The 19,629-nt window shown below is 44.2% G+C and overlaps 1 pseudogene; it reads right to left on the bottom strand.

Annotated features, from left to right (window-relative positions):
* Positions 1–225: 225 nt before the first annotated feature.
* On the bottom strand, positions 226–16,240 carry LOC103190633 (annotated as a pseudogene).
* Between the last annotated feature and the right edge of the window lie 3,389 nt (positions 16,241–19,629).

Genomic DNA, 19,629 nt, shown 5'->3' with positions numbered 1-19,629 from the left:
GTGCCCATGCTGAGCAAGGCAGTCGGATAAAAACACTCAGGGGTCAGACTCTGGGACAGGCGCCAGCAATGAGGGTGGTAAACATGAACCAAAGAAGACATACCTACATATTATAGATGCTTAGTTATAAAAAGGTGTGAAAGGTATTCTATAAACACCATTCTTCAGTTGTACTTTGCATGCAGAGTGCAGAACATTGAGCACGTTACTGAAATAAGCAATAGATCAAGATTCCCACATTTTTAGATTGTAAAAAAAAATTAGATAACCTAATAAGGTCATTGTTTTCTGTGGACTGCTCTGGTAATAGATAGCCTCAAGAAGACACAATGTGCAGGTCCTGTGCACTGCCATGGCTCTGAAAGAAAAAGGAAAGGATTACATACTAAGAGTATAGATAGGCAAACACGATCTCTAAATTTAAGGTTGTGCCAATACGATTTAGAGATTTTATTGTGCATCATTTGCTCACTAGAGTACCTGCAGTACATAAAATCTGATTTGACAAAATCTGTCTCAGTCAAAGAGGAGGGTTTTGAGACTCGCCTTGAAGGAGGCAAGGGAGCGAGGCAAAGGGAATGTGGGATGGAGTTCCATAGGGTGGGGGCAGAAGGGCTGAAGGCCTGACCGCCGATGGTACAGTAGGCCTGCTAAGCGGAGAGAGTGGACAGGTTGATACGGGGTCAGCAGGCCACAAAGGTAGGTAGGGGCAAGGCCGTGAAGGGATCTGAAGTTTGACAATTTTGAACTCTATCCTCTGGAGGATAGGGAGCCAGGTGGGGGTGATGGGGTCACGGAGCCTGGTGTGGGAGAGGACACAAGCTGCAGAGTTCTGGATGATCTGCAGCTTGTGGAGGGAAGAGTTGGGAAGGCCGACAAGCACGGAGTTGGCGTAGTCGAGCCTAGATGTGATGAATGGGTGAATGAGGATTTTGTCGGCCTGCGGCGTGAGGCAGTGGCGGAGCCGGGTGATGTTGCGGAGGAAAGCAAAGAGGGTCATGGCACAGATGTGGGGTAGAAAGGCTAGTTGGGGGTCAAATAAGATGCCAAGGTTCCGGACTGGCTCAGTGAGGTGGATGATGATGCTGTCAGTGCCTGAGGTGTGAAGGCACTGACGGGAGCCAATCAGGAGAGCCTCGGTCTTGTGGATATTCGACTGTAGAAAGTTAGCTCTCATTCAGGACTTTGTCTGACAGGCATTTTATCAGGACAGCAGTGGGTCTGGAGTCGAGGGTGGAGGCAGAGAGATAGCGTTTTCTAGGGACCTTAGACACAAAAGAGGTACGATCTGAACCACTCAAGGACAGAACCATGAAAGTTGAGGTGAGAGGAGAGGCAGTGGAGGAGGATAGAGTGGTCAACGGTATCGAAGGTAGCAGAGAGGTCAAGGAGGATGAGAAGGCCTCTGCTTCCTCATCCTCCTCAGGAGCCCTGGTCCCAGATGGACAAAATGTCATTTGTTTTTGAATGATTACTTTGAAAAATCAAGGAGTTTTGCTCAGGAATTTAAATAGATGGAGTGCAATCCACAAGAGTAAGCATCTGTGAAATTAGCAGCTTCTATACAATTCCATGCTCTCTTAATTAAACTGAGGAGTATACCCTGCTTACCCTTTTCATACTCATCTATAATCCTTGTAGTTTCACGGCTGAGGCTATAAGCAATTTTATGCATTTCTATTAATAAAAATAATACTTGCATTTCATATAGCGCATTATAATGTCTTTGAGACATCTCAAAGTGCTTCACAGAATGTATTGTAAAGTGAATTCACTGTATATTTTGTGAGAGAGACGCAGCAACCAATTGTGTCTAGCAGTGTCCCACAAACAGTCGTGGATTGAGTGACCACATTTTTTTTAAAAAAAGGGATTTTTACCCCCAAAAAAGCGATCCGCCAATCTACTAACAACCGGGTTCCTAGTTACTGCTAGGTAAACAGAGCATGTGGTGTTAGAAAACTTGCCTAACTTTTCGCTCTGCCCGGGAATCGAACCCAGCTCCTCTTGCTTGCGAGTCAAGCGCTCTTAACTACTGAACTAAGGGATTCCACTTTTGAATAGAAAATGTATCTTAGAATACATCAGAATATACAGCACAGAAACAGGCTATTCAGCCCAGCTGGTCTATGGTGGTGTATATGCTCCACATGAGCCTCCTCCTGCCCTTCCTCAATTAAGCCTTCAAGCATAACCTTCTATTCCTTTCTCCCTCATGTACCTATCCAGCTTTCCCTTAAATACATCTATGATTTTTGCCTCAACAACTCCTTGTGGCAGTATGTTCCACATTCCCTCTACTCTCTGTGTGAAGAAATTTCTTCTAACTTCCCATTTGATCTATTTCTGACCATTTTATATTGATGGCCCTGGTTTTGGTTTCCCCCACAAGTGGAAGCATCTTCCCTATGTCGACCCTATCCAAACCTTTCATCATTTTAAAGACCTCTATCAGGTCACCCCTTACCCTCCTCTTTTCAAGAGAAAAGAGTCCAACCAGGTTCAGCCTTTCTTGATAGAAATAACCTCTCAATTTTGGGATCATCCTTGAAAAGACGATTCATTGAAACTGAAGGGTTCTTGGTAATCCCAAAGATTGTATCCTGAACAACTGCCAGGCTTACTGATATTCCTGGAAAGTGGAACAGTACTTGACACGTTAAAGAAAATGGGTTTCAAAGATTTTTTCTATAAATCTCATGTAAAAATACCTTTGTTTCTTGGCATTTCTCACTTAAGTAAGCATATAAAATATCAAAGGCACCAGCAAACTCACATCATTATTTTCTCTGCAGACCTTCTTGGCCGACAATTCCACGTCTCCACCAGGAATAGCACCACATTCCAATTCACGTTTACCCATCGTTCCTCTGCAGATACTGTGTGGTTTAGCTACAAATATTGCAGGAGAGAATGAATAGTTACGATGTCTGATCCGAAGGACTGCAGCTCCAATAATGCTTCCTCTGCACTGATTTGGAGTGTCACCTCAACTTGTGACATGGGGTTTGAACCCACAACCTTCTGATGCAGAGGTAAGAATGTACCAACTGAGCCAAATTGACATTATGAAAGTCATTCTCTGCAACTCAAGGTGGTTAGGGAAAGATATGCAACAAAATAACATAACAGATATTTTAAAAGAGTTAATTTTTAAGGGTATAGGAAATGGTCACTGAATGGATTGTACATTTCTATGGATCTGAAGGAACACCTCATCCTTCAAGAGACCAAATGGAATTCAAGCCATCAGCCTTCATCACGGTTACAGGACCATTCCTCTCATTCATCAGGTTCAGTGTTTTTCCCCACAAGAGAAAACATCTAAGCAACGGTCTCAATAGTAGGACTCAAAATGATATTTGTTTGTAAATCTTCACATAAATATTTCAATTGGGATCAAAGGTTGTATCATCAATGAAAATCACTGGTAGTTTTTAAATGCGCTGTTCTCATTTATCCCAGGATCCCATGTGTAGTGTGACTTTTGGAATTACTTGAAGTAGAAATCTTAAGTGTTTCACCATTATTATTATCTCCCTGGGAGTACATCATTCCTCCGTCCCCATTCCCGTTATGGTTTGAAGGCACTGATGCAAGCAGACCTACCAGAAAATGGTATTTCTGCAATTACTAAAAAAAAAAAATTTTTTAACCAGGAAACCACTTCTAACTCAAATATACTGCAATAGGTTTAAAGAATTGTTCAAAAATACATCTACTGAAGTGCTACTAGTTTAAATTTTTTAAAAACTATCTACACAGTATAATAGCATCCTTTAACATTCATAAATCAATAACCATTGGAAATACCACTATCTTATTGAAGCTTTGATTAAATATGCTACCTTTATTTATTGAAAAATAGAATCATGTTCTCACCAAGTCCCCTATAGCGGGACAGTTGTTGGTAAATCTGTTTCATTCTTTCGATGTTGAGTCGACTGGCCTCAGCATGGATCACCATAGGTTTGGGGTAGTGCACACCAATAATGCACTTTGCAGCAATTTGTATTGATTCCGGAGCATTCCAGGGATCATAGATGTACTTTGCAGGAAATCCTCGAAGGATTGGTAAATAACGTCTGCAAACATTAGAAGATGTAAACCCTCACTCAGTCTCAAACAGAAATAACACTCATCTGAGTATATTTACCAAAGCAAATCCAGCAGTGGCAAGTCATTCATCTATTTTGGGAATTTTCTACTGATATACATTCCTCTTGCAGCCATTCCATGGAAAAAACATGTGTACAATATCAACATCCAAAAAATGTCAATAATCCCACCAGTCATTTCAGAACCCTGAATTTCAATCTAGTCTTTGCCCTCCTGCAAAGCCATTGTGTTTTAAAATTTAACAATGAGTAAATTGCGAATATTCTTAAAATCAGTCTTAATTTGGAAGCTGGTTTTCTATCCTTAAAACAACTGGTTTCCAAACTGGTTCTCTGCACGGGGGACGTTTGTGTTTAAAAGGGATAAAATCCTCGATTAAAGTAAAGAATATCAGGTACTGCACTTGCAGTTACAGAGAAATAGAGAAGCAAATAATATTCTCAATTTGCAAAAGCTCAAGACCAGGGCACTCCAAGGACAAAAGCATTTAAATACTTTATTTCCCAATATCTTCTGGAGTTCAGTCACTTTCCAAATACAATTATAACTAGCCCATAATGTTTAAGATTATATGTAGAAATATCCTCATTTAAAGAATTTGTACTGACCCACCAAGCTAAAGTGAGCCCTTGTTCCTAGGATGTCCCCAATTGGCTGACCTCCTGATATTCAGGACAAGCAGAGTGGGACCCTGTGCTTGCTACAGGCAGGAGCAAGAAGGCTGTTTAAATTGAGCAAAGTCCACAGTTCACTTAATATTGCGATGGTTAATCATTGAAAACAATCACCGGAAATTTTTTTTAAAAATGCTATTTATTCCTTCAATATTCCTCAATGTTAAAGAAAATCAGAGAAGTCGCCATCTCCCCTTCAAATCCCGCCTTAAAACCTTTCTCTTCAACCGGTTGCCTTTCCCCTTCCCAATCTCTCTTTCCCTCCCACCAAGTGAGTTCCCAGTCAGTTGTATCAAGTGCTTTGAGAGTTCTCCTGATGTGAAGGGTGCTATATAAATATAAGTGTTGTAGCAGTTGATGATGAGCATCTGTATAATGTTTTAATATTTCAGTAATTTCAACCCATCTCTATTTAAAAAACCGTCAAAGAGACATCACAATAATGGAGCATATTAGTCTGGTTAATATCTTCAAAATTCAAATATTCACTTTGTTTGGACGAAATGAAATTTGTGCGAGGAAGTGCATGAATTGTTTGCATACCACTAGGTTTAACACAGCGTAACAGTTGATAGCAAGTTGGAGGGTCACTATTCAATTCTGTCATTCCTTCACACTACACACACTAGACCTATTTATAAACATACTAAGGGTTATTTCAAAGAATTTCACGTCAACAGGTGTAGCCTGCATTGCAGCACAAGTGATATTACTCAGATTTCAAAACAGTTGAGAAACGAATATATACACCACTCCACTAAACGTTTCAATTCAGGTATGCTAATATTTTTGACTGTCAATGCAAATTTGATTGAAAACAGACACTTACCTAACATAATCTCCATTGGGTCCGTTCGACGACCAAAGCCAACTGGGCAGTAACAATGAAAGAACTGCTGGAAAAAAGAACTACAAGATAGCCACATCCAGCTGTCGGCATTCACACTCCAGTCAGCATCTAAGAGCAGCTCATCAAACACCTGAAAGTGGGAGTAAAAAGAAAGTCACTGAACCTTGGAGTAAACTTCAAAAAAAAAATTAGTTTTCTGATATTTATGCAAATGTCCAAATTTTGAACATACACCAGCATTGATGGGTTTCTATAAACATCATTTAGGTCTTACTCATTCTTCCAAGTACAAATATGTATAATTTCTATCATTCCAAAAGGTGAAATCATCCATGAACAACGTCTCTAAATATTCTGTCAGATGGCCTGCCCCATTGTGCCGAACATGAAAGCTTGTATAAACAAAACCAAAATACTGCAGATGCTGGAAATCTGCCAAAAATAGAAGTCACTGGGAACACTCAGCAGGTCAGGCAGCATCTATGGAGAAAGGTTTCAGAAGCTAGGGAAAAAGCTAAAGAGTAGAACCTCAACGGTGGTGATTTCTGGATTACTCCCAGTGTCTCGTGAGTATCAAAACAGCAGGATCAAACACATGAATGCATGGCTTGAGAAATGGTGCAGAAAGGAGGGCTTCAGATTCCAGTTCTGGGGCAGGTTGGGACCAGTTCTGGGGCAGGAGGGACCTGCACAAGATGGATGGGTTACACCTGAACAGGGCTTAGACCAATGTCCTCAAAGGGACGTTAAGTAATGCTGTGGGGAAGGGTTTAAACTAATTTTGAGGGGGGAAGGAAATCAGGATAAGGCATTAGAGAGGTGAACAACTAACATAGAGAGCTGAAGAGACGAATAGCAATGTAATAAGTAGTAGTCCAGNAAAAAATTAGTCAGGGAGAAATGCAGAACAGACTCAGTCAGTCTTGGAGTACACGTGTGTAAATGCACGGAGTGTGACAAATAATATTGGTGAGCTGTGGCTCAAGTTGCCACATGGTGTTATGATGTAGTGGCAATAACAGAGACTTGGCTCAAACAAGGGCAGGAATAGGAGCTGAATATTCCTGGCCTCAATGTATTCAGGAGGAATAGGGAAGGAAAAAAAGGAGGGGGGGTGGGCGGCAATATTGATTAAAGACACGATTACGGCCCTGGAAAGGGACAATGTGTCCAAAAACAGAATCTATTTGGTTAGAGTTAAGGAGCAGAAAAGGAGCTGTTACTGTTAGGTGTATACTATAGACCAGATAGTGAGAAGGAGATAAGATGAGCAAATCTGCAAGCAAATTTCAGAAAGATGCAAAACCGATAAGAGTAGTAATAATGGGGACCTTAATTATCCTAATAGACTGCCAAAATAACAGTGTAAATGGCAAGGATTCCTGAAATGTGTGCAGAATAACTTTCTGGATCAGAATGTTTCCAGTCCAACGAGGAAGGAAGCAGTGCTGGATTGTGTTCTGGGAAATGAAGTGGAGCAGGTTTCAATAGGAGAGCATCTGGACAACAGTGATCACAACATCATTAGGTTTAAGAGTACTTATGGAAAGGGACAAGGAGCAATTAAAGGTGAAGATACTCAACTGGAAGAGGGCTAATTTCAGTGAGTTAAAAAGGGACCGAGCCAAGGTGGACTGAAAAGAAAGATTGGTAGGTGAAACAGCTAATGAGCAACGGGAAGCCTTCAAGGAGGAGGTAGTTCGGGGACAGACAAATGCATTCCCACAAAGGGGAAAGGTAGGCACCCAAACCTCCCTGGATGAGTAAGGAAATTGGGATTAAAATAAAACAGAAAAAGGAGATTTATGATAGTACAGAGAACTGAAAACGGAAATCAGAGGGACAAAGAGATTGTATGAGAAAAGATTAGCGGGTAATATAAAAGAGAACCCTACAGTGTTTTATAAGCATATAAAGAATAAAAGTTAGTCAAAGGTAGGGTAGGTCCAATTAGGGACCAAAGAGGAAATCTTCTTGTGGAGGTAGAGGACAAGGCTGACATACTAAATGAGTACTTTGCATCTGTCTTCACAAAAGGAGAGGATGCAGCCAATGCCACAGTATCGGAAGAGAGGGTAGACAAATTGGATAAGATAAGAATAAACCGAGAGGAGGTGCTAAAAAGGTTGACGGTGCTCAAGGTAGTTAAGTCACCCGGTTCAGACAGGTTGCATCCTAGGTTACTGAGGGAAGTAAGGGTGGAAATAACGGAGGTTCTGGTCATAATCTTTGAATCCTCCTTGGTTGGTGCCAGAGGACTGGAGGGTTGCAAATGTTACTCTCCTGTACAAAAAGGGGCAGAAGGATAAACCCGGGTACGACAAGCCAGTCAGCCTAACGTCAGTAGTGGGAAAACTTCTAGAGACTATAATCCGGGACAAAATAAATTTTCACTTAGAAAAATATGGGTTAAAAAAGGACAGCCAACGCGGATTTGTTAAAGGCAAATCATGTCTAACAAACCTGAGAGTTTTTTGATGAAGTAACAGAGAGGGTGGATGAAGGTAGTGCAGTTGATGTGGTTTATATGGATTTTCAAAAGGCATTTGATAAAGTGCAACATAATAGATTTGTTAGAAACGGGTTTTGAAGGGACAGTGGCAGCATGGATACAGAACTGGCTGGGAGATAGAAAGCAGAGAGTGCTGGTGAATGGTTGCTTTTTTGACTGGAGGAAAATGGGCAGTGGAGTCCCCCAGGGGTCGGTATCGGGACCACTGCTGTTTTTGATCTATATAAATCTATATATTTGTTCAGTTCTGGGCACCACACTTTAGGAAGGATGTCAAGGCATTGGAGAGGGTGCAAAGGAGATTTACCAGGACGGTACCAGGAACTTCAGTTATCAGGAGAGGCTAGAGAAGTGAGGATTATTCTCCTTGGAACAGAGAAGTTTAAGAGGAGACTTAATAGAAGTTTTCAAAATTATGAGAAGATTCGGTGAACAAGGAGAAACTATTCCCACTGGTGGGAGGGTCGGTAACCCGAGGACAGCGATTTAAAATAGTTGTTAAAAGAAACAGAAGGGAGGTGAGGAGAAATGTTTTCACACAGCGAGTTTTTGGGATCTGGAATGCATTGCCTGAAAGGCTGGTGGAAGCTGATTCGATAACAACTTTTAAGAGAGAAGCAGATAATTATTTGGGGAGGACAAGTTTGCAGGACTATGGGAAGAGAGTGGGAGAGTGGGATTGAATTGGACAGCTCTTTTCAAAGAGCCGGCACCGATACGATGGGCCGAATGCTCTCCTTCTATGATTCCATGAGAGTTATCTTTATGATCATAAGAGATTTACCTTAAAAAGTCTGGGAAAGACATCAGCCGGCTGCCCACGGATCACAAACAGCCGAGAGTTCAGCTTCCGAAGGCTGGTATCTAGACATTGCAGCAAGAATCTAAACAGAAATATTTAACAGATTTGATTTTTTTTATTACACACCAGAAACAGAAAATCAAAGTGGTCATATTTGTAAAATCTCAGTTTCACACAATTATTTTTAACCACAAACTACTCATTTGTTGACTAGTGTGTGTCATTATGCGTATTCACTATTAATAGGAAATCTAAAATTGAGTTTCCTTACTCCACATGCCTCTGTTTACCTTGCAGGAAGTAGGAACCCGGTTGTTAAACGATTGGTAATAAACCCTTCAAAAAAAATCACTCAATCCACGACTTTTTGTGGTACATTGCTGTGCGCAATTGACTGCTGCACTTCACCCACAAAGTATACGGTCAATTCACTTCACAGCATATTCTGTGAATCGCTTTGAGACGTCTTGAAGACATGATAAGGTGCTATATCAAATGCAAGGATTATGGGGAAAGGATAGAATTTAACAACAATAATGTTATTTCATATAATGGTACTTGTAACTAGCACACCTTAAGAAGATTCACCTTGCAGTGCACCTTAAAGTTAATTTACCCAAAACAGAAATAAGACATTCATCATATAGGATGAAAAGGTAATGCCTGGTATACTCAATGTAAAGTTCCCTCCTTAACATTGCAACTTTAAACCAACCTCAGCCAAGCACTCACTCCTCCACCACCACAGTGTGAATGTTCCCTCTAACACAATGCAAATTTTCATTCTCAGAGCAACCAGCCTCTTGCGTACAACTGGCAATTAGTGGCGTCTTGTCCAACAGGTTTGAGGCTGAGACTGTCCAAACTCAACCAGCAGAGGGAGAATCTCTGCAAATGAGATTTGGATTTCACATTTACTTCTCCGAAAGCAAGCCTGTATTTACAAGACAAGAATTATGCATTTTTGAGCAAATTAAATAACTCAATTAATAAAGATGGAAATGTATTCAAATTAGAATACACAGCACAGAAACAGGACATTCGGCGGACCTGGTCTATGCCGGTGTTTATGCTCCACATGAGCTTCCTCCTGCCCTTCCTCAATTAAGCCTTCAAGCATAACCTTCTATTCCTTTCTCCCTCAAGTACCTATCTAGCTTTCCCTTAAATACATTTATGCTATTTAGTTACATTTGAGGTGTGGAAATTTAATCTAGATTAGACAAATCCTATGATCAATTTGATTTTAGTAGGAAATGTATACAGGCTTGACTGTGCCAACTCTTCCCTCCACAAGCTGCAAATTATTCAGAACTCTGCACCTTGTGTCCTCTCCCGCACCAGGCTCCACAAACCAATCACTCCCATCCTTCCCCTCCCACAATGCTGAAGACAGATGTCAAATAGCTGATGATGGAAACTCTGAGGCTTGGGGCAACAGATGTTGGGAGACATTACCTGAGGTCGCAAACATACATCACGAGCGGTGGTGTCTGAAATACAATTCTTAAGTTACGTAACTATGTAAATCTGGGTTAGTGAGTCAGAGCACTTTATATCATGCGTATTTGTTTGGCAACAAAATGTCAGAATCAAGCCCTCCTCTGCGACGGTCTCAGTAGTCCAGCTCCTGCACCAGGCAGGACCGCAGTACTGCTGTTGGCAGGCTGGTTCATCAGCAGGACTTGGAAGTCTTTGCCCTTCTTTAGATCACACCTAATGATTTTCCTCTTCAACCATGCCTCCAGTCATCGCCTCTTTCTCCCTGGCTCAGTGTTAAACTATGCCATTGCTAACCACTCTGAGACACTACCCTACGTGAAGGGTGCTGTAGAAATTCAAGTTGTTGTCATAAAATTGCTTTTGGTATCCAAAAATAGCTGTTTGTGCTGGAACGTAAATGCTCCAGCCAAAATAGAATCCTTTACTATTGGACAAAATTAATTTTAAAACCAAAACCATCAACTAGTGCTTCTTTACCGCATGAAAACAATATTTTTGCACATGCAAACATTCAGGATTTAAACTGAATTACAGTATCTTGCTGAGAAACAGCAATCCTCGATCGCTTAATCAAAGTTGAAGAGACTTAAACTAGGTCATTACCATGACTACAGTACACATTATATAAAGTGCTTCTTCTGACTCACTGCCCTAGATTAACAAAATTAGGTAACTTGGACACGTACAACCATTGCTTTAGAAACAGCAGCAATCCTTGTTTATGAAACTACACTACAAAGGTTTCATGTGTCACTCACCTGAGCTTTTTGTTATCAATTGTCCTCTTGTCTGAAAGGTATAATTCAACAAAAGTATTTGGTTTTCCTGTTCTTTACCAATGTGCTCATTCTTCATATGTCAGAGAAAATATAAGGTATAAATTGCTATTCCAGGCAATTTTGAATTTAAAAAAAACTGACAAATCCAGAAATCTTTAATCATCACTGCATTAATAATAATAATCCTTGCATTTGAAATAGCACTTTTTACGTTGGGAGGACGTCCCAAAGCGCTTCACACAATATGCTGTAAAGTGAGTTGACTGTATATTTGTGGGCGAACGCGGCAGCCAATTGCGCACAACAATGTCCCACAAACAGTCGTAGATTGAAAAGGACCAATTTATTATTGTTTTTGATTTTTTGAAGGGATTATTATTAGGCTCTGTGTGGAGTAAGGAAACTTGCCCAAGGTTTCGCCCTCTGCCTGGAATTGAACTCAGGTCTCTCACTTGCAAAGCGAGTGCTCTAACCACTGAGCTACAGGACTCCACATTAACCTGCAAGAGAATTATGTCCTGTAGCTGCTGAACGCACCTGTGTCAAACCTGGCCTAACGGTCCACCGACAAATCTGGCTGGACCTCCTCAAAATTTACCGCTCCACTCTAGTCTCGGCCAAGTCGTCCTTCTATTCCAGGATAATCCTGGAGGCGAAGAACAACCCCAGGCTACTGTTTTCCACCACAACCCGACTCCTCCGTCCCCCCCGCCACCCCGCGCAGGTCATCTCCTCCAACCTTCACTGCGAGGAGATGCTGGATTTCCTTGAATCCAAGATCAAGGGAATTCGCTCCGCGGTCACTTCCCCTCCAACATCCACCAACCCCCACCCCTTCCCTCCCACACTCCGACTGCTACCCATCCTCCCCTACTCACTTTTGTACCCGTTTCCCCACCCTCTGTCACCAAACTCATCCTATCCCTAAAACCAACCACCTGCTCCCTTGACCCCATCCCCACTCCACTCCTTATCTCCCAGCTCCACTTTCTTGCCCCACATATCACCGACATCATCAACCTGTCCCTCTCCTCTGGCTCTGTCCCCATTCCCTTAAAAACTGCCACCATCACGCCCACCCTGAAAAAACCCTCCCTTGATGCGTCGCAGCTATCAAGCTACCGGCCCATCTCCAACCTCCCCTTTCTCTCCAAGGTCCTGGAAAGAGTTGTCGCCTCCCAACTGCGCTCTTTCCTTTCCACCCATTCTCTTTTCGAACCCCTTCAGTCAGGTTTCCGTGCTGCCCATAGCACAGAAACTGCCCTGGTCAAGGTCACCAATGATATCCTGACCATCTGTGACCAGGGCTCCCTCTGCCTCCTCGTCCTCCTCGACCTATCGGCAGCATTCGATACGGTCGACCACGCTATCCTACTCCACCGCTTGTCCTCCCACCTCAACCTTCAAGGCACTGTCCTTGAGTGGTTTAGGTCGTACCTTTCTCACCGTCTTCACTTTGTCTCGACGAATGGCTTCTCCTCCACCCCCCGCACTGTCTCATGTGGTGTCCCTCAGGGCTCTGTCCTCGGTCCCCTCCTCTTCACCCTCTATATGCTCCCCCTCGGTGACATCATCCTCAGACATGGAGTTAACTTCCACATGTATGCGGATGACACCCAACTCTACCTTTCCTCCTCTACTCTCAACTCCACGACCACCGATGTCCTGACAGCTGCCTGTCCGACATCGAGTCCTGGACGAGAGACAACTTTCTTCAGCTCAACGTGTGAAAAACCGAGGCCCTCCTGATTGGCTCACGTCAGCGCCTCCGCACCTCAGGCGCTGACACCATCAGCATCCAAGGCTGCACTCTCCACCTCTCAAAGCCATCAGGAACCTCGGCGTTTTGTTCGACCCTGAGCTGTCCTTTCTCCCTCACATCCGCACCACAACTGGCACCGCCTTCCATCACCTCCGGAACATCGCCAGACTACGGCACTACCTCACCCCTCACGCTGCTGAAACCCTGGTTCACGCCTTTGTCACCTCAAGGCTGGACTATGGGAACTCTCTCCTCGCCGGCCTTCCCGCCCCTCCCTCCACAAGCTGCAGGTCATTCAGAACTCTGCAGCTCGTGTACTGTCCCGCACCAGGCTTCGCGCCCACATCACTCCCACCCTCGCTCGCCTCCACTGGCTCCCCATCCCCCAGAGGATTGATTTCAAGATCCTCATCCTCACCTACAAGGCCATTCACGGCCTTGCTCCCTCCTACCTCTCCAACCTACTATCCCCCTACCTACCTGCCCGTACCCTCCGTTCCTCTGGCTCCGGTCTGCTCCACGTCCCCCGTCCCAATCGCCCTACCATCGGTGGTCGGGCCTTCAGCCTCTCAGCCCCCAGGCTCTGGAACTCTATCCCCAGTGCCTTCGCCGCTTCCTCCCTTTCCTCCTTCAAGGCCGGTCTCAAAACCTTTCTCTTTGACCGAGCCTTCAGCTCTCCTCTCGACTCTCTTCCCCCTCCTCGCTCCCTCCCTTCCCTCCCCTCACCCTGACCATTTCCCCCCTCCTCGCTCCCTCCCTTCCCTCCCCTCACCCTGACCATCTCCCCCCTCCTCGCTCCCTCCCTTCCCTCCCCTCACCCTGACCATTTCCCGCCTCCTCGTCCCTCCCTTCCTTTCCCTCCCCGACCATTTCCCCCCTCCTCACTCCCTCCCTTCCCTCACCCTGACCATTTCCCCCCTCCTCGCTCCCTCCCTTCCCTTCCCCTGACCATTTCCCCCTCCTCGCTCGCTCCCTCCCTTCCCTCCCCTCACCCTGACCATCTCCCCCCTCCTCGCTCCCTCCCTTCCCTCCCCTCACCCTGACCATTTCCCCCCTCCTCGTCCCTCCCTTCCCTTCCCTCACCCTGACCATTTCCCCCCTCCTCGCTCCCTCCCTCCCCTCACCCTGACCATTTCCCCCTCCTCGCTCCCTCCCTCCCCTCACCCTGACCATTTCCCCCCTCCTCGCTCCCTCCCTCCCCTCACCCTGACCATTTCCCCCCTCCTCGCTCCCTCCCTCCCCTCACCCTGACCATTTCCCCCTGCTCGGGACCTGACCCAACTGTACAGCGCCTTGGGACGTCCTCCTGACGTGAAAGGCGCTTTATAAATGTAATCTTGTTGTTGTTGTTCAGATCAACACGGATTATTCTAATAATGTTATGATAAATCAAACTCCAGACAAATGTTCTCAGCTCCCTCAGCTCAGTTCTTGTATGTATAGAAAGCTTTAAAAGTGAGGTGGTGCTAGAATCCGAAGGTATGGGTCTTCAATTGTTCAAATGTCACAATGCAAAATAATGAGTCACATTTGATACAGTGGCTTTCACATTAAGAGATCTCTCAAAAAAACTTCACAGGATTTACTGTAAAGCGATGTGACTTTTTTTGTTGGCAATTGTGGTAGTCAATTTGCACACGGCAATGTCCCACAAACAACCATGAAGTGAATGATCAATCTGGTTTGGAGGATTGTTAACCCGGACACCAGGAGAAACTTGTAAATAATCCATATTGTTTGCAGGTTATCTAATAAGAACCATTAAAGTTGTTTTTCACACTCTATAATTAAATATTATAGGCTGAAGTTCAATAGAAAAATACAATTGCCTATTTTCTAACTCCTCAACATAACCACTAAAAACGGGGTCAGACTCCGACAACGTTAAGCGCTCCGGGACGCTACCCAGCATGAAGGGCATATATAAATGCAAGTTGCTGTAATCAAATTTTAAATGGGATTAGTATCTCTTCCAACACACCTGGAATGATAACTATAGTATTGTATAAGAGTCTAGAAGGTCTGAAAGGCAGGGAGAGAGTTCCTATTCAAAATTCTAAAGATATATCTGTGCTTGCAATAATTGTCAAATACAACTTGAAACCATGACCGATTTTTCCACTTTCATGTGCTAACTGATATTTTCTCAATTTCCAGGCATTCAGGATTTTTCAATCCATGGGAAACTGAAGTACTGTAGTTTTTGTAACCAGATGAAACTCAAATTACTTTGTAATCGTGCTTCTGAGTCACTTGAAAATCCAGTACCTTGAGACATCCTCCCAACGTGAAAGGCACTATATACACATGTAATTTTGTATTGTGTATTCTCTGGCAGTTCAGACAGGGACTCATTTAAAACAACAGCAAATTGGATTTATATAGAGCACCTTTCACAGCAGAAGGGTGGCCAGCAGCTTGATAAGGGGATGTGTGTGTGGTGGGGGGGAGGCAGTTGGTAGGGCGAGTATTAATAATATTAATAGTCCTTGCATTTGATATAGCGCCTGATAGGGTCTTCTTCGACCAGACCGACCTTGTGACAGACTGACAGACTACATTGCATCCAATCGCCTTTGAGCAGCTGTGCGGTTTGCTCAAGAGAATAAGTGGTTGGATACCCACCNGGGACCCGCACACACACACACACACACAGCAGCCGATCGCACCTACTGTCACATACCTCACCGCGAGCCGCGGAGATTATTGTACAACTGACAACCAATCAGTCGGCAATGATACTTCACTCTCTTCCCCTCCTCCTCCTCACCCCGTTACCCGATAGCTTTCCGTTACCGCCATCGGTTGACACCAACGTTGGAGGCACCGGCGAACCAAGGGTCGAGGATGTAAACGCCGCGGCCGCTGCTGGCTCCCCGCACGGCTCCTGTCAGAGCGGGCTGTCGTGCAGCCGGAGCCCCTTTGCGGAACCAATAGATCCGAGAGAGTCCCCATTGCGAGTCTGACGGGCACACGGTTCACCTCAGAGAAGACACGGGATTGTGAGGTGCGCGGCCGCTCACTCGCACGCGGTGTTGAAAGAGGCGGCTCCTACACATGCGCAGAGAGGCGGCTCCCGCTCCGACCGTCAGGGATTCGATCAGCTCCAACGGCCGCCGCCTCCGCGCGCTCCCATTGGCCAGCGCCTAGCAACCAGCACGGGCCGCGCGCCGCTCACGTGCTTTCCTCGCTCCTAATTGGTCGATCGAATGCCGGCGGGTCACGTGGAGCGAAGCCATACCGGGCGCCAGTCTGTCCCCTCACGATGCTTGAGGCGGGGAGCAGGTGCTGGACGTCCACACTCAGACAGAGGCTCTCCTGCTTGGCTCCCGTGAGGGACTTCTCACCTCAAAGTGTTGGCTGCAGTAACCTGCATGAATGCGCCCTCACCTGGTAGGGCCCGTGCAGAACCTCTGTGTGCTTTTTGACTCTGCCCTTCAAACAGCACCTCTCAGCCTTCCACCATCTGTGCGCGCTCCGGCATAGCCTACTCAGGGGGCGCCCACCGGGAGCCCACCAGCGCACCCAAAACTGACTGAAGTAAAGGTGCAGAAGGACGCTCGAGATGTAACCAAAGAGCGCCCCCAAAATGTATGTACGGTAAACACGTGCGGGTACGGTGCACATTGGGGCGCTTTCCAAAGTGGTAAGTTGGTGGCAACAGTGGTGGTGTAGACCGGGGCCACTCCTGACTGCTTTAAAGGGAGCGTCCAAAAACACGTGTGCACAACCTGTGCGCGGTGAGGAATCTACCGTAAACAACCGAATGTCTTCTTGTTTCGGGAGAAAGGAAAAAATTGTAACAGGAGATGTTGTACGTTGTGTTTGTTTCGGATTTGTGTTGTACCAAATATTACATTCATAAATAAATATATATTTTCCAAAAAAAAAGCTTTCCACCACCTGTAAAGCATTGCCCGCCTTCACCACGACTTCTCCCCTCTGGCATTCATGATGTGTGGATGAGGGTATTTTTTGTATTGTATTAATCCCATCAAAACCAAACTGACAATTCTATGCATTCCGACTACACGTGGAAATCCGAGAGAGATTGTTGGAATGCGCAGTCTATTGTAACTGACTGATATGTCGGTTTGTCGTGTACTGTTAAGGATTCTCTTCAGATGGTAGGAAGTTGGTAAAGCAAAAGTCTTTATTAAAATTGGCACAATCAGCTGTATTGTAACATTACAATAATTTAAGCAAATGACAGAATTGAGATCATATTACTCGATCCCAGCTTCCGGACAGCAGAGGTTGCAACTCAATCAGTTGTTCTTCTCCGATCCTCTGCCATGAGTACACAATACCACTTCTTTTTATAACGGTAACTTTGTCAGTCAGAAACGTGCACAAACGGTGTTGATTGCAAATTCAGTAACAGGCTCAAATGTGATATGTCACCTTGTGACACACATTTGTTTAAAGAACTAACTTCAACTGTGTCAAGACGTTTGCCATATAAAAGGTTGTTTCTGCACAGCAGCGCTCAAAGCTGGTGCTGCTCATCCTGTCCTTTGATCTGGGGTTTTTATCACTTCCTCAATCTTGCAGTTATAACCATCAGTTTGATCCGCTTCTCCACAGAGCACCATATCTTGCTTTCATCTACCTTAAAAGCAACTCCATACAAGCATGTTCCTGACTCATCAGTTGCTCACTTTCATTCTGGCTTTCAAGTCCCTCAATTTCTTTCAATATTACTACTAATACCTTATTTACATAACCCCATCATCATCACATTTAAGCAATTATTATCAACTGTGAGTTACTTTGATTTGCAAGGTTATTTCACAATAATACTTATTTGATAACCCTGCACTATAAAAGATTAGAATATTGTCACTGAGTGTGTGGCTGCTGTAATTTTTTTAAACAAGCACAGATGATTTGTGAAATGTGCAGGGAAACTTTCTGGATCAGTATGTTTTCAGCCCAACAAGGAAGGAAGCAGTGCTGGATTTCATTCTGGGGAATGAAGTGGGACAAGTGGAGCAACAACCGATAACAGCAAGATTACATTTGTATAGCGCCTTTCACGTCGGGAGGACGTCCCAAGGCACTGGACAGTGTACAGCATTTCAGACCCGAGCTGGGGTCAGGATGAGAGAAGGGAGGGGAGGGGAACGGGGGGTGGCCAATGGCATGGTCGAAGAGGAGGGTTTTGAGGAGGTCACAGAGGTAGGATGGGGCGAGGCCATGGAAGGCTTTGTAGGTGAGGACCAGGATCTTGAACTGGATCCTCTGTAGGATAGAGAGCCAATGGAGCCAGGTGAGAATGGGGGAGATGCATATATAAATAAATAGGAGCAGGTTTCAGTGGGAGAGCATCTAGATAAAAGTGATCACAACAGCATTAGATTTAGAGTACTTATGGAGAGAGGAACAATCAAAGGTGAAGATACTCAACTGGAAGAAAGCTAATTTCAGTCAATTGAAAAAAGGATCTAACCAAAGTGGACTGGAAAGAAAGATTGCTAGCTAAAATGGCTAATGAGCAAAGGGAAGCCTTCGAAGTAGAGAGAGTTCGATGACAGAACAAATACATTCCCACGAAGGGAAAGATAGGGTATCCAAAGCTCCCTGAATGGCTAAGGGATTAAAATAAAATGGAAAAGGGAGGTTTATGATAAATGTGAGGTCCAAAATACAGAAGATAATCAAACAGAATACAGAAAGTACAGAGGAGAACTGAAAAATGAAATAAGAGGGGCAAAGAGATTATGTGAAAAAAGATTAGCGGGTAACATAAAATACCCGAAAGTATTTTATAAGCATATAAATATAAAGAATAAAAGGTTAGTCAAAGGTAGAGTGGGGTCGATTAGGGAAATCTTCTTATGGAGGCAGAGGACTTACTGAATGAGTAATTGCATCTGTCTTCTCAAAAGTAGAGGATGCAGCCAATGCCACCATATCAGAGAAGAAGGTAGAGAAATTGGATAAGATAAGAATAAACAGAGAAGAGCTACTAAAAAGGTTGACGGTGCTCAAGGTAGATAAGGCACCTGGTCCGGACGGGATACATCCTAGGTTACTGAGGGAAGTAAGCTCTGGGCACAATCTTTCAATCCTCCTTGGACACTGGTGGTGGTCGAGGACTGGAGGGTTGCAAATGTTACCTCCCTGTACAAAAAGGTGCAAAAGGATAAACCTAGGCCAGTCAGCCTAATGTCATTCGTGGGGAAATTTCTAGAGACTATAATCTGGGACAAAATAAATTTTCACTTAGAAAAATATGGGTTAATAAAGGACAGCCAACATAGATTTGTTGAAGGCAAATCATGTCTAACAAGCCTGATAGAATTTTTTAATGAAGTAACGGAGAGGGTCGATGAAGGTAGTTTATATGGATTTTCAAAAGGCTCTTGATAAAGTGCCTCATAATAGACTTGTTAGAAACGGGTTTTGAAGGGAAAGTGGCAGCATGGATACGGAACTGACTAGGAGATAGAAAGCAGAGAGTGTGGTGAACTACCCTTTTATTCTTTATACTTTATATGCTTATAAAATACTTTCGGGTATTTTATGGAGGGAAGAGGGCAGTGGTTTCCCCCAGGGGTTGGTATTAGGATCACTGCTCTTTTTAATCTATGTAAATGATCTGAACTTGGGTATAGTGAGAACA

This window comes from Callorhinchus milii, unplaced genomic scaffold (genome assembly GCF_018977255.1).
Source record: "Callorhinchus milii isolate IMCB2004 unplaced genomic scaffold, IMCB_Cmil_1.0 Scaffold19, whole genome shotgun sequence".
NCBI classification, from domain to species: Eukaryota; Metazoa; Chordata; class Chondrichthyes; order Chimaeriformes; family Callorhinchidae; genus Callorhinchus; species Callorhinchus milii.
This window is presented reverse-complemented; position numbering and strand designations above follow the sequence as displayed.